Raw genomic sequence first — 14,600 nt, 5'->3', positions numbered from 1 at the left:
TCTGTTAATATTTTTTAAAATCTATTTTTTAATCTGTTAATATTTTTTTAATTTATTTTTTAATCTGTTAATATTTTTTAAATCTATTTTTTAATCTGTTAATATTTTTTTTAATCTATTTTTTAATATGTTAATATTTTTTTAATTTATTTTTTAATCTGTTAATATTTTTTAATCTATTTTTTAATATGTTAATATTTTTTTTAATCTATTTTTTAATATGTTAATATTTTTTTTAATCTATTTTTTAATCTGTTAATATTTTTTTAATTTATTTTTTAATCTGTTAATATTTTTTTAATTTATTTTTTAATCTGTTAATATTTTTTTAATTTATTTTTTAATCTGTTAATATTTTTTTAATCTATTTTTTAATCTGTTAATATTTTTTAAAATCTATTTTGTTTAATCTATTATTTTTTAAAATCTATTTTTTAATCTGTTAATATTTTTTTAAATCTATTTTTTAATGTTAATATTTTTTTTAATCTATTATTTTTTAATCTATTTTTTAATCTGTTAATATTTTTTTAAATCTATTTTTTTATCTGTTAATATTTTTTAAATCTATTTTTTAATCTGTTAATATTTTTTAAAATCTATTTTTTAATCTGTTAATATGTTTTTTAATCTATTATTTTTTAATCTATTTTTTAATCGGTTAATATTTTTTTAAATATTTTTTTTAATCTATTAGTTTTTAATCTATTTTTTAATCTGTTAATATTTTTTTAAATCTATTTTTTAATATGTTAATATTTTTTTTAATCTATTATTTTTTAATCTATTTTTTAATCTGTTAATATTTTTTTTAATTTATTATTTTTTAATCTATTTTTTAATCTGTTAATTTTTTTTTAAATCTATTTTTTAATCTGTTAATATTTTTTTAATCTATTTTTTAATCTATTATTTTTTAATCTATTTTTTAATCTGTTAATATTTTTTTAAATCTATTTTTTAATATGTTAATATTTTTTTAAATTTATTATTTTTTAATCTATTTTTTAATCTGTTAATATTTTTTTAATCTATTTTTTAATCTGTTAATATTTTTTTAAATCTATTTTTTAATCTGTTAATATTTTTTTAATTTATTATTTTTTAATCTATTTTTTAATCTGTTAATATTTTTTTTAATCTATTTTTTAATCTGTAAATATTTTTTTAATCTATTTTTTAATCTGTAAATATTTTTTTAAATCTATTTTTTAATCTGTTAATATTTTTTGAAATCTATTTTGTAATCTGTTAATATTTTTTTAATCTATTTTTTAATCTGTTAATATTTTCTTAAATCTATTATTTTTTAATCTATTTTTTAATCTGTTAATATTTTTTTAATCTATTTTTTAATATGTTAATATTTTTTTTAATCTAGTATTTTTTAATCTATTTTTTAATCTGTTAATATTTTTTTTAATCTATTTTTTAATATGTTAATATTTTTTTTAATCTATTTTTTAATATGTTAATATTTTTTTTAATCTATTATTTGTTAATCTATTTTTTAATCTGTTAATATTTTTTTAATCTATTTTTTAATCTGTTAATATTTTTTTTAATCTATTATTTTTTAATCTGTTAATATTTTTTAAATCTATTTTTATTCTGTTAATATTATTTTCGACTTGTAAGACCTTTGTATTCTCTACCTTGATCCTTCGGAATTCAGAATGATGGCAGCCATTTTTTTTTTTTTTTTTTTTTTTTTTTTCGAAATGCTGCGATATTGAACTAGAGTCGGAGAGGTGGAAAGTTAGTCTTCGCGACAACGTGTTTTCAGTATAGCCTATGTAGTTAGTATTCTTAGAGATACATTATGTAGTTAGTATTCTTAGAGATACATTATGTAGTTAGTATTCTTAGAGATACATTATGTAGTTAGTATTCTTAGAGATACATTATGTAGTTAGTATTCTTAGAGATACATTATGTAGTTAGTATTATTAGCGATACATTATGTAGTTAGTATTATTAGCGATACATTATGTAGTTAGTATTATTAGCGATACATTATGTAGTTAGTATTATTAGCGATACATTCTCCTATTGGGCAGTAAAATTGGTAAACTATATTGTTTTTTTTAAAGTTATTTGTCTGCGAAATGTTTTTAATTACAAGGCTAGTCGTGTGCAGTTTTTTTTTAATAATATATAATGAATTTTTTTCTTTGTTATCACTGGTAATTACGTATCGAGGGATTATATATATATATATATATATATATATATATATATATATATATATAGTGGCGTATCTAGGGTATGGCAGGCATGGCCCGTGCCATGGGCGCCACTCTGACATGGGCGCAAAAATTGCTTGACAAAAATTAAAATTAGTAGTTAGGTATATCTAAGGTATAAATTATTAAGAAGGGGCGCACATTCAAATTTTGCCATGGGCGCCATTTTACATAGGTACGCCACTGTATATATATATATATATATATATATATATATATATATATATATCATTTATTTATTTATTTATTTTTTTTTTTAGAATATTTTCATTACTTTTTGGAGTTCTTGTGTAGCTGATTACGGTAATATATATAAATAGGTTGAAAATTGTTCGCCCACCGCATACATCTGTTTTATTTATATAGAAAAAGAAAAAAAAAGGACAACAAAACTCCTTTCTCTAAAGATGGACATTTTTTTTTGGTCTCCTCCGACAAAGGAGGGATTGGACCTAGTAATTCACTCTCGTTCGTCCTTCGTTTGTTCGCACTTTTCTCAATAATCATGCCTTGGATTAAAAAAAAAAAAAAATTTGTACAAGCATGGGTCATGGTGAAAGTAAATTTTTTGCCAGAACGGATTTTCCAGGATAATACTAGGGACCATTGTAGGGGTAAAATAGTCCCCAAATCGTTTGTCTGTTCATTTGTTTACACTTTTCTCAATAAGCACGCCTTGATTTTTTTTTTTTTTTTAATTTTGCACAAACATTAATCATGGTGAAAGTAAATTTTTCACTTCTGGGGGGGGGGGGGGAGACATCGCATGCTCGACTTGTTCTATCCAAAATTAATGAGAAAAAGTCAAGTTTACAAAAATTCTAATGATTTTCCAATAAAAATATATGAATTTTTAACGTGCTTTGAAAGACAGTATTGATTTTAAATACGTGTATGTGGTCATGCAGAGAAAGTTTCACTGTATCACAGTTCTTCAGTGTGGCTAGACCTGCGAGTATTTCAAGTCTTGGTTGAAACTCTATCGTCTATTTGACGTTTTATTTATTTATTTATTTTACTTTTTTTAACGATTCTGTCGTTAAGCAGGGGACGTGAGTAAGGCAAATCTGAACAATATACACACAAACTTTTGTCAGTTTGACACAATGTTTTCCGTTGTTGTTTACAAGCCTAGTTGCTTACCTGCCTTAGTGTATGTGATCTCTCGAGCTATTATATAATCTTGTCTCTACTTGTGACAATTTTCTTGGTTCTTTTTTTTTTTCATTCCCCCCTCCCCCATATTCAGTTTGAATCAATTCCTGTATGTTGGCTCGACTGCCTAAGCGTTTCAACAACTTCCAGATACAAAGAAAGTCGACACAATTGTTTCGACACAATAACTCATCTTTAAACACACGGAAACTCATCAGCATTCTTCCCCCACCCCTGCGCACCTACCCGACCCTCTTTTTCGAAGTTTTTTTTTTTTTTTTAGAGGGAATTTACTTAAAATTTAAACATACTAAACGGTTTTAATTGCCGGCATTCACAGGGAACAAAGGAGAAAACTATTCGCTTCTTCTGCGTCCACGTGTTTCTATACGAAGAGACTTCGTCCGTTGATCGGTCGTGCTTTCTGTTTGAAATTGTATACTGAGATCTGTCTACGCAGTTCTATTACAAACATTTTTTGCTGGTTGGTCCGTCACGCTTGCGAGTGAAACTGAATTTTAATCGCTTAATGTGCAGATTTGGTTAAGAAAATCCGTTTACACACACACACACACACACACACACACACACACACACACACACACACACGGAATTGGAAAGTGAGTCATGTAGTATCAAGTTGCAAGGTTCTTTTAGGGATGGCTACTACACAACGAGACATGGAGTATGTAAGTACATACACGGGATCATCTGTAAAAAGATTAAACATCCAATGTAGCAGCAAATCCTGGGAACATCAACCTGAAAGAACAGTTGGAAATGACTTATATACTATACATTACGACCATGTAATCCCTACAACCTTGAAAATGCTGCTGTGAAACCGGACATAGATGGAATAAGTCAGAGAGAGTTGCAAACTTGGTTGAAGTGAGTGTTCCTAATGATGGCGGTCTGAACAGAGCTGAAAGAGAGAAACAGACCAAATATCAAGGTCTCATGTATGATATGAAAAGAAACTGGAATCTTAGGGAGATATCAATCATACCAGTTATCATAGGTGCCACAGGGCTTATGAAGAAGAACCTGAAGTCCTACCTAACTAATATTCCTGGTGAACCAAGCGCAAAAGAGATCCAGACAATTGCACTTAAGGGAACAACAAGGATACTAAAAAGAGCTCTCGGTTGGTTTCAATAAAAAGCAGGGCAATGCTGGCAGCTGGTTTGGCTGCCCCATACCCAGCGTTACAATCTGCAAAGGAAGAAAATTAAAAAAGAAAAAAAGCAAGATACCCGCGGGTATCTTATGCTTGTGTGTGTATCTATATATCTATAAAAGTGAACGTGTCTGTGTATCTGTCTGTGTGTGTACATTTCCCTACGCAATAACTCTGTCAATTTTATGTCTACAGACTCAAAATTTGATATACAGGGTACTGTGATTTGAGAAAATCTGTGATTGGTTTTCGGTAAGAAATTTGTCTGTTAAGGGGTCAAAGTTCAACGATTTGACCTTTTTGAGAACTCTACCAAACTCCTCCGATAATTTTGGGTCTAAACACTTGAAATTTTAGATATAGGTTCGGTTCCTTGGACATGGATTTAACTTAATAACTTGAGTTGCACCCAAAACAAATGTTAAGGGATCATAATAGGGGTCAAAGTTAAAAAAAAAAAAAAAAAATTGACCGCTATTTTTTTTTTTTTTTTTGCTCAACATACACCTCGAAACACCCAGGCAGACGCCGGGCTTAAATGCTAGTATATATATATATATATATATATATATATATATATATATATATATATATATATATATATATATATATATATATATAATGAAGAATAAAACATGTATAAATACATTAGAAGCCAAAACTGCAACACGAAATTTTTTTTATAAAATAAACAGGTGTTTATTTTTAAAGAAATATTTCGGAGTAAGACTCCTTTATCAATCTTTTTTTTTCTTCTTCCTCGACATGATGTAGTGGAAGATAGTTCGATGAAGAGTTCACGTGATGTTAACTGCGGGGTTTTTATGAAGCCGGGGTCCTGGATATGACCTTAAACTATATCCAGTGGTGAGGCCTTAGCTTGTGGGCTTTGGGGAGTGTGGAGCCACCCTTTAATTACCATTGCTCCCAGGTCCACTCTGACCCGGAGTGGTAGTACCTGTTAGGGTCCCAACTATGGGTTAAATAGAAACCGACGTGAAAACAACAAATATATTCTATTAAAAATTTTTTTCAAAATCTTTGGATTCGGCATTAAATAATCCGAAAAGGGTTGATATGCCGTAAAACAAAAACAACCAATCATTTATGAAGCCGGATAGGTGACGCGTGGTCGTCCATTTTGGAAATCTGGGTAGTTATTTTTGTGCATATCTTCAAATTTCACTCAACGCTTCGAACGGATATACATAAAAATAACTATCTCTCTCTCTCTCTCTCTCTCTCTCTCTATATATATATATATATATATATATATATATATATATATATATATATATATATATATATATATATATATATACCCCCTCTCTCTCTCTCCCTTTCTCAATCCCGCTCTCTCGCTGCCTCTCTCGCTCTCTGAGTGCCTACTTTTAGGCGAGCTGGTTTTTACCCCACATTCAAAACGGTATTGTGCCTAATTTTCTTTGGTGGGGAAGCAAATAAATACATGAAACAAAAAATATATAGATGTTAAAAGTATTTAAAATATTTTTACGTGCATAAAACTGTTTAAAATTAAACTTTTATGCACGTAAAATATTTAAACATAAAAAATACATCCCGTAAAAAAAAGGGAGGTGGGGGGGGGCGACATGCAAAACAAAAAGGAAGATAACTCCCTCACCACTTAGGAGATTGTATAAAAAACAGCGTTTCAAAACTGCTAATATCACTATTAAAAAAAAATCTTATATATTTAAAAATCTGTATTTCTGTTTGTGCGTTCATTAATGACGTCATGGATATATATTGATATGTTATGACGTCAGAGATTACGTCATGTACGGGGGCCAAAAAATGAAAGATACGCCGGGCAGCCTGTGAGTGTGTGTATGCGCGCGCGTGCGTGTGTGATATATTATATATAATGGGGGAGGAGATATTTCTTTTTAATAGAGATCTGATAGAAACAGTAATTTGGAGGTGATGGGATAATGGAGCTTCCCTCCTTTTTAATTTGTTTAAATAAACAAAAAGCAAGATATTGATTTATTTATTGTGTTTTTCTTGATTTTTTTTTTTTGTCTTTCTAAAAAAAAAAAAAGAAAAAAAAGACATGCGTCACAATTGAAGCTAAAAAGGATTGGTTGTGATCTTTATATTTTCTCTTTATCGTTTTTGTTTGTTGGGGGTGGGGGAGCAAAGGCGTTACTTGTTTACCCACTTCTCTATTAGACTTTATTTGCCAACATCCCCTCCTCACCGATTATGAGGTTTTTGTTAACAAAAGAACCGATTTGTTATTTACCAACTGTTCTAATAATTTAAAAAAAAAAAAAAAAAAAAAAAAATGGTTGAGGACGTTGCTGTTTCGGGATACGGTTGATTAGTCTGTGACGCAAGTCAGAAAGCCACAACGAGCGCCACACCCCACCACCACCACCACCGCATTCGGTTCAGCTCAACAGGTGGCTTTTCAGTGGATGCGGATGATAATGTTTGAAACTTGAGATGACAAAATGATGCTGCTGTGAATTAAAAGATTTTTTTTTTATCCTTTACAAAAAAAAAGGCTCCCTTGTTTATTGTTGTGAGACAAATTAAATTAGAAAATCTAGTGACAGGTATTAACCCCCCACCACCACTCCACCCCATCATATAATTTGCTTAACTTTTTGTTTTGATGTTCATTTATTTTATTTTTTTTTGTGCGTACAAATTAAAAATGAAATATAGGTGGCTTTTCTTTTCCTTTTCTCCCTCTCCCCTCTCTATCCAGCACTTCAACTTTTAGTTTTTTGATACTCATATGTAATTTAAAAAAATCTTTTTCTTCTAATTTATTTTGGCTTAGATTGTCTGAGATCGGCAGGATATTATTGTCCTGCCGATTGAAACAACTTGTAATGATTTAAGTAAAAATCCCCGAGGTTGAAATAATAAAAACATATTTAGCTCTACCAACGTATTGAGTACTTTTTCCCTGTTGTTTTTTTTTGTTTTTTTACCAAATATATATATATATATATACTAGAATGAGTAAAATTAGTTCACTGAACATCTTCTTGTGAATAATAAAATTTAGATATAACTAGCCTGGGGGCCCGGTGTTGCCCCGGGTGTTTGTAGGTGTGTGTTGAGAAAAAAAGTGCTTGTAGGCAGGCAGGCTCGAACCCGTACCGTGAAAGAGGAAAAGAATGTAAAAAAAAAAAAAAAAAAAAAAAAATCGTGACGTCTTTGCTGTTGCATCCATTGCCAAACCGGAAGTAAGGAAGGTTTAAATAAGGATTAACAATCAAAAAGAAGGGATGACTTTCAAAAATATCAACAAAAAAAGCGATTCCTTCCTGTAGAAAAGTGGCCGGTTGAGGGTGAAGGAATTAATGTTTATAGCCAATTTTTCGGTATTTGTCGTCCGAAGGGTTGCGCTTCAAGACGATACCGATTTCGTGGAAATGCGTCGCCTCTGTCGAAAGTTTTAGGCATGCATACATTTAAACAGACATGTGAAATTTATATTATAGATGAGTCTTTAATCTGATTTTTCATTAAAATCATTGATTTTCTCTTATGCAGAATACGGACCGTGCTGAAATAGTTATTATTTAGAAAGTCCTTAACATTAGAAGGACGCGTTTTCTAACTATTGTGCACCTTTTAATAAACAAGACGCCATAAAAATTGAATCCAACTTTTAAATCTTGTTTAAAAAATAGCATGGCCCATATTCAGCATAAACACCCATGGTTTTGAGGCTAGAAAAAAAATGTCTGAACTTTAGGGTTTGAGCTAAACTGTTTTTAAGAAACAATTCAAAATCAAGGAATTCTGCTTAAATTGATGTCTAATAATTATAGATCAAGAAAAAAGGGCCAGGATCAAAGTGTAGTATCAGTCCTGATGCTGCATTTCACTATTTTTTCACTTCAATCTTTTGGTCTCAGTTAATGGAGAAATCCTTCATGACTGATATTTTTTTTATTTTTGTTACTAACCAGAAAGCCCTTTTTTGTGGAGCTGGTTTCCCCACACATTATAAACCGATGTTGTGTCTAACTCTGCTCTTGTGAGGAGGCAAGTGAAAAAAAAAAAAATCAAGTTTCATGCAAATCTGAAATATTTGAATTGTTAAATGTGTCTTTGCCTTGCCTTCCCCCCCCCCCTTATGAGACACCTCTATAAAAACAGAAAATGTTAATTTATTTATTACGGACTATTATCCTCGTCTTTCGTCTCACCACTTTTTGGCCAAGTAAACCTCTTGCCGGCTTTGGGTAGGATTGAAACCGGTATCTTCAGTCAATTCTCACTTGAAACCGTAGAGATTCAACGTCTCTATCCACTGCGCCACGGGCCACGAAGGGCGATCAAGGTTGGATTTTTTAGTCTTATAAATCCACTTTTATTTATCTGATCTTGCGTGGTCGGGTCCGTACCGAATGGTATATATTAATTTGAGTTCATTATTGAAATGAGTATTATTTATTAATTTATTGCATGGTGAGACAACTATGGAAGGCAGTAATTGCTGAGAATGCAGTTAGGAGATTCGGAGTTCCTATCCCGTCGCGGTTACCACCTGACGAAGGCCAGAGGAATAGTTGGCCGAAACGTTGTGAAACAACAACTAAAAAGATGAGGATAATAGTCCGCAATAAATAAATTAATAAATAAATGAATAAAATTAATAAATAAATAAATAAAATTAATAAATAAATAAATAAAATTAATAAATAAATGAATAAAATTAATAAATAAATGAATAAAATTAATAAATAAATAAATAAAATTAATAAATAAATAAATAAAATTAATAAATAAATAAATAAAATTAATAAAAAAATAAATAAAATTAATAAATAAATGAATAAAATTAATAAATAAATAAATAAAATTAATAAATAAATAAATAAAATTAATAAAAAAATAAATAAAATTAATAAATAAATAAATAAATTAATAAATAAATAAATAAAATTAATAAATAAATAAATAAAATTAATAAATAAATGAATAAAATTAATAAATAAATGAATAAAATTAATAAATAAATGAATAAAATTAATAAATAAATGAATAAAATTAATAAATAAATGAATAAAATTAATAAATAAATAAATAAAATTAATAAATAAATAAATAAAATTAATAAATAAATAAATAAAATTAATAAATAAATAAATAAAATTAATAAATAAATAAATAAAATTAATAAATAAATAAATAAAATTAATAAATAAATAAATAAAATTAATAAATAAATAAATAAAATTAATAAATAAATAAATAAAATTAATAAATAAATAAATAAAATTAATAAAAAAATAAATAAAATTAATAAAAAAATAAATAAAATTAATAAATAAATAAATAAAATTAATAAATAAATAAAATTAATAAATAAATAAAATTAATAAATAAATAAAATTAATAAATAAATAAATAAATTTAATAAATAAATAAATTTAATAAATAAATAAATTTAATAAATAAATAAATTTAATAAATAAATAAATTTAATAAATAAATTTAATAAATTAATACTCCTCTCAATAATGAATTCCAATTAAATAATTTTTTAAAATTGTTTGAAATTTCATTAGGTATTTTGATATCAATAATTTTATTTATCATTTTATAAGCATATAATTATATAAATTCAAATAAAAAAAATTATTTTTAAAATTCAAAAATGTGTTTATATTTTGCTAAACCTATTTTTTTATAAAGTTTTAAATAAAATGAAAAAATATTTTTTAATTGTGTTATAAAAATGCAAATAAAGGCTGATTGTACTCATGTTATTTAGTTTTTGTTTCACAACGTTTCGGCCAACTATTCATCTGGCCTTCGTCAGGTGGTGGGCCGAAACGTCGTGAAACAACTAAGAAAAGATGAGGATAATAGTCCGCAATAAATAAATTAATAAATAATAATCATCTCAATGAATTCCTATTATAAATGAAAAATGTTAAGTTTGTTGCGAATTGTTATTTTCATAATGTCTTGTCTGATATAACCTCCGACTGTTTTAATCGAAATAATTCATCCTCATCCCAATTCTGAAATCTATTAGGTACAAAACATATGTGTGGATTAAAATTGAAATGATCTTGAAAAGGGTTGATATGCCGTTTTGTTATAAAACACAACTGCGAAGACGGTGGGCTCCCTCTACCATGCTAGAAAATGATTTGCATTCATTCTATATATCTACGAAGCCAGCATTCGCCCATGCATGGAGTCTTATTCTACATCTGTGCTGATGCATCTTCCGCTAGTCTCTGCCTTTTTTCTTTTACATGATAGTGACCACTTATCAAGGCCTGGAAGCCACTCGGGGATAAGGGTTATTGTGTGTACAGTAATCAATGGGATAATATCGTAGTAAACATTAGTAATGGAGATTTGAAAAAAGTGTCTTACTTAAGGGGGCGGTTTACCAGGAATTTGTTTATGTTCGACTTGAAGACATCCAAGTTGTAGTCGGGTGGAAAACAGGCAAGTGGAAGAGTTCCACTGGCATGCACTTCTAAGAAAAAAGCTTTGTTCATGGAATCTACGTTTTGATTTAGGCACAGATAAAGAATGGGGAAAATTATTGACAGTGGTTTCAGCTAGATGGGTGTTTTTCGTGAATGATTGGCGAGGGAGGACCAGAGATTGGAGCTCAGACAAGCACTTGCCATGGAAATAACGATAAAACAAAGGCAGGCTCGCAACGTCTCTTTTGTGGGAGAGAGGTTGCAGGTAAGAGAAAAGGGCATCCCCACTAATCCACAAAGTCTATTTTGTACTCTGTCAAGGTAGAGACACAAGACATGCCACAAAAAGGTAGATCAAGACAGGACGTGGCACAAAAAGGTAGATCGAGACGAGACGTGGCACAAAAAGGTAGATCGAGACGAGACGTGGCACAAAAAGGTAGATCGAGACGAGACGTGACACAAAAAGGTAGATCGAGACGAGACGTGGCACAAAAAGGTAGATCGAGACGAGACGTGGCACAAAAAGGTAGATCGAGACGAGACGTGGCACAAAAAGGTAGATCGAGACGAGACGTGGCACAAAAAGGTAGATCGAGATGAGACGTGGCACAAAAAGGTAGATCGAGGCGAGACGTGGCACAAAAAGGTAGATCGAGGCGAGACGTGGCACAAAAAGGTAGATCGAGGCGAGACGTGGCACAAAAAGGTAGATCGAGGCGAGACGTGGCACAAAAAGGTAGATCGAGGCGAGACGTGGCACAAAAAGGTAGATCGAGGCGAGACGTGGCACAAAAAGGTAGATCGAGGCGAGACGTGGCACAAAAAGGTAGATCGAGGCGAGACGTGGCACAAAAAGGTAGATCGAGGCGAGACGTGGCACAAAAAGGTAGATCGAGGCGAGACGTGGCACAAAAAGGTAGATCGAGGCGAGACGTGGCACAAAAAGGTAGATCGAGGCGAGACGTGGCACAAAAAGGTAGATCAAGGCGAGACGTGGCACAAAAAGGTAGATCAAGGCGAGACATGGCACAAAAGTCTCAAATTTATCAGCCAAGCTCCTTCCTCATCGTCGCGATGTTACATCCCTGTGGCTTTTTTTTTTTTTTTTTACCAATATTTTAATGGAATGCTAGCGGGACCTGTGGAAATTCTACAGGGGACTCCTTCACATGTAATATATTGATGTTGGTATTCTGTGGATGTTCAGCGTAAATGGAAATGCTCTGATGTTTTTGTAGCTCTTTTGTTAAAACTGCAGAAGTATTTATCTAAGCCAGCAGGGACGCCTAGCGTAGCCTGGTCGTAAAGTATGCTTAAATATGATATTTTAGTTTTTGCAGATTTCGTATATATTATTATAGTTAATGTTCTATTGATTTTTATATATTATAAAGTTACGATTTCAAAAATAAAAAAATATATCCATATAACTTGGGTGCATCAGCTTGAACCGAAACCAAAACTTATATATATGAAAAGAAAAAAAAATTATATATATATATATATATAACTTTAGTTCCTTCAACTAAAATCAAAATTGAAACCAGAACTTATAAAGAATTCTTTGTAAAATTATTTATGACAAGAAATGGAAGTCTATAACAATTAAACGACAGTCACTCGGATGTAAGCGTGACACACAAAATAAATGACGCACGTTATCCTATTAATATATGAATACTCTGAGGACTTGTGTACCCTCAACGAACATACTCCCAACTAACCCGATAAGCAGCAAAATCTAACCTCTTCACTGTTGAAGTCGCTAGATGCTCGAAATTATAATAGTTTCTTCCTTCGGACTGCTAGACTTTGGATTTCCGTCCCTGTTTCCTGCTTCCCTGGCTGTACTAACTTGTGGAAGTTTAAACATACATGATCCCAAATAGTAGTCCCTTATTTTCAAGTGGCAGTATTTTTTTTTGGGGGGGGGGGTGAAAAAGAGTAAAAAAAAAACTTAATTTGTTATTCCTTTGAAGTCATACTTAAAATCATTTTCCTTTTTTCCCCTCTTTTATTTCTGGTAGGTATTACTGACCCTTCTATTGGACTGATAAATAGTAAATTTATTTTCTACGCATGCAATAGAGGTTGTGAGACCATCTTCAACATTTAATCAAGGTAGGTACACACCTTTCTTGGTCTGTTTTCCTACTGTCATATAATTATCTCACGCTTGTTTGTCAGCCATCTTGTCTTCCATGGGGTCAACTTCTGTTTGAACAAAATAACTACAAGACAAAATTTATGGTTTCGATGATTCTATTATTCCTTGAGCTCAGAAATATTATACACTAGCGGGCGTACCCAGCATTGCCCGAGTGTGGAGAGGTGGTGTAATAGGGAGTCAATGCAACTTGAAAAAAAAAAAAAAGATGCAGCCTGGGTGGAGAGAGGTGTGAAGAAAAAAAAAAAAGTTTAAGCGAACGGTAAAATAATTCAATTTTTGTTTTAAAAGGAAAAAAGATCCTATTGCGTAAGCCTCGAAATAAGAGGAAAAAAAGAGTAAGGAGGCAGGCTCGAACCTGTAATTTGAAGGATGAAAAGGTGAAAAAAAAGCAAACTGCTTAACCCCCCCCCCGCTGCCACTATGACATACGACTTCACTGACGTTCAAATTAAGGCTAGTCATTGCAAACGCGTATGATGACTTTGCAAAAATGTTGGCAAAAAAGTAACCCTTCCTTGTACAAAACTGCTCAGTTGTAGTGTGAAGGAATGAATGTTTTTGGTCAATTTTTCGATATTTGTCGTCAAAGATATTGAGCTTCAAAACGATACCGATCTAGTCAAGATCTGTCGCGTGTGTTTGCGAGACATACAAACACACACACACACACAAACATTTTGCCTTTTTTATATATACTAGTGGGGGTACCCGGTGTTGCCCGGTGTTTGTTTGGGGTGGGGTAGTAGGCTTCAACCTGTGATGAAAGAGCGGAAAAAAAGGTGTGTGTGTGTATATATATATATATATATATATATATATATATATATATATATATATATATATATATATATGGACCATGGTATTTATTGTCTATGCATTTAAATCTATACATACAGGGTGGCCCATAAGTCACTTTACAGTTTGAAAATCAAATAACGTTTTCTTAAATGACTGTATTTAATTAATTCTTTTTTTTATTACAGTTTATAGTGTGGAAATTTGTTCTGACTTATTTACGAAAGATAATGTCTCTTAAGTAGCCTCCATTCTCGGCTTTGCAAAGTCGAGCTCTTTCTAAGCTATTCTTTATGACAGTTCTTAACATCGGAAGTTGTAGGGAAAGAATTTCCTGCGTATGTTTGCCTTAAGTTCTTGGATGCTTCGAGGCTTATTTGCATACACTTTGTCTTTAAGATATCCCCAAAGCCAAAAGTCTAGTTCTGTCAAATTAGATGAACGTGGAGGCCATTCAAAATCGAAATTTCAAGAGATTTTTCGATCCCGAAACATCACGGTTAACAACTACATTGTTGCTCTAGCTGTATGTGCAGTTGCTCCATTTTGTTTGCCACCAATACCCTGGCATGTTTACTAACTGAGGTTGAACAAATTCAATAACA

The 14,600-nt window shown here is 30.6% G+C and overlaps 1 protein-coding gene across 5 annotated transcripts in view; it reads left to right on the top strand.

Annotated features, from left to right (window-relative positions):
• Window positions 1–14,600, top strand: part of LOC145268699 (uncharacterized) — a 444,413-nt gene that overhangs the window by 127,907 nt on the left and 301,906 nt on the right. Inside the window, exon 1 of one of the 5 annotated variants that reach the window (XM_080124231.1) lies at window positions 13,061–13,151. The exons of the other annotated variants lie outside the window; for them this stretch is intronic. The gene's annotated coding sequence lies outside the window, so the exon portion shown is untranslated. Of the gene's footprint in view, window positions 1–13,060; window positions 13,152–14,600 lie in introns of those variants that run through there. 5 annotated transcript variants of the gene reach the window in all.

Source organism: Euprymna scolopes, chromosome 44, assembly GCF_053919585.1.
Source record: "Euprymna scolopes isolate OS-2025 chromosome 44, ASM5391958v1, whole genome shotgun sequence".
NCBI classification, from domain to species: domain Eukaryota; kingdom Metazoa; phylum Mollusca; class Cephalopoda; order Sepiida; family Sepiolidae; genus Euprymna; species Euprymna scolopes.
Note: the sequence above shows the minus strand (reverse complement) of the source record. Positions and strands in the feature narration are given on the sequence as shown.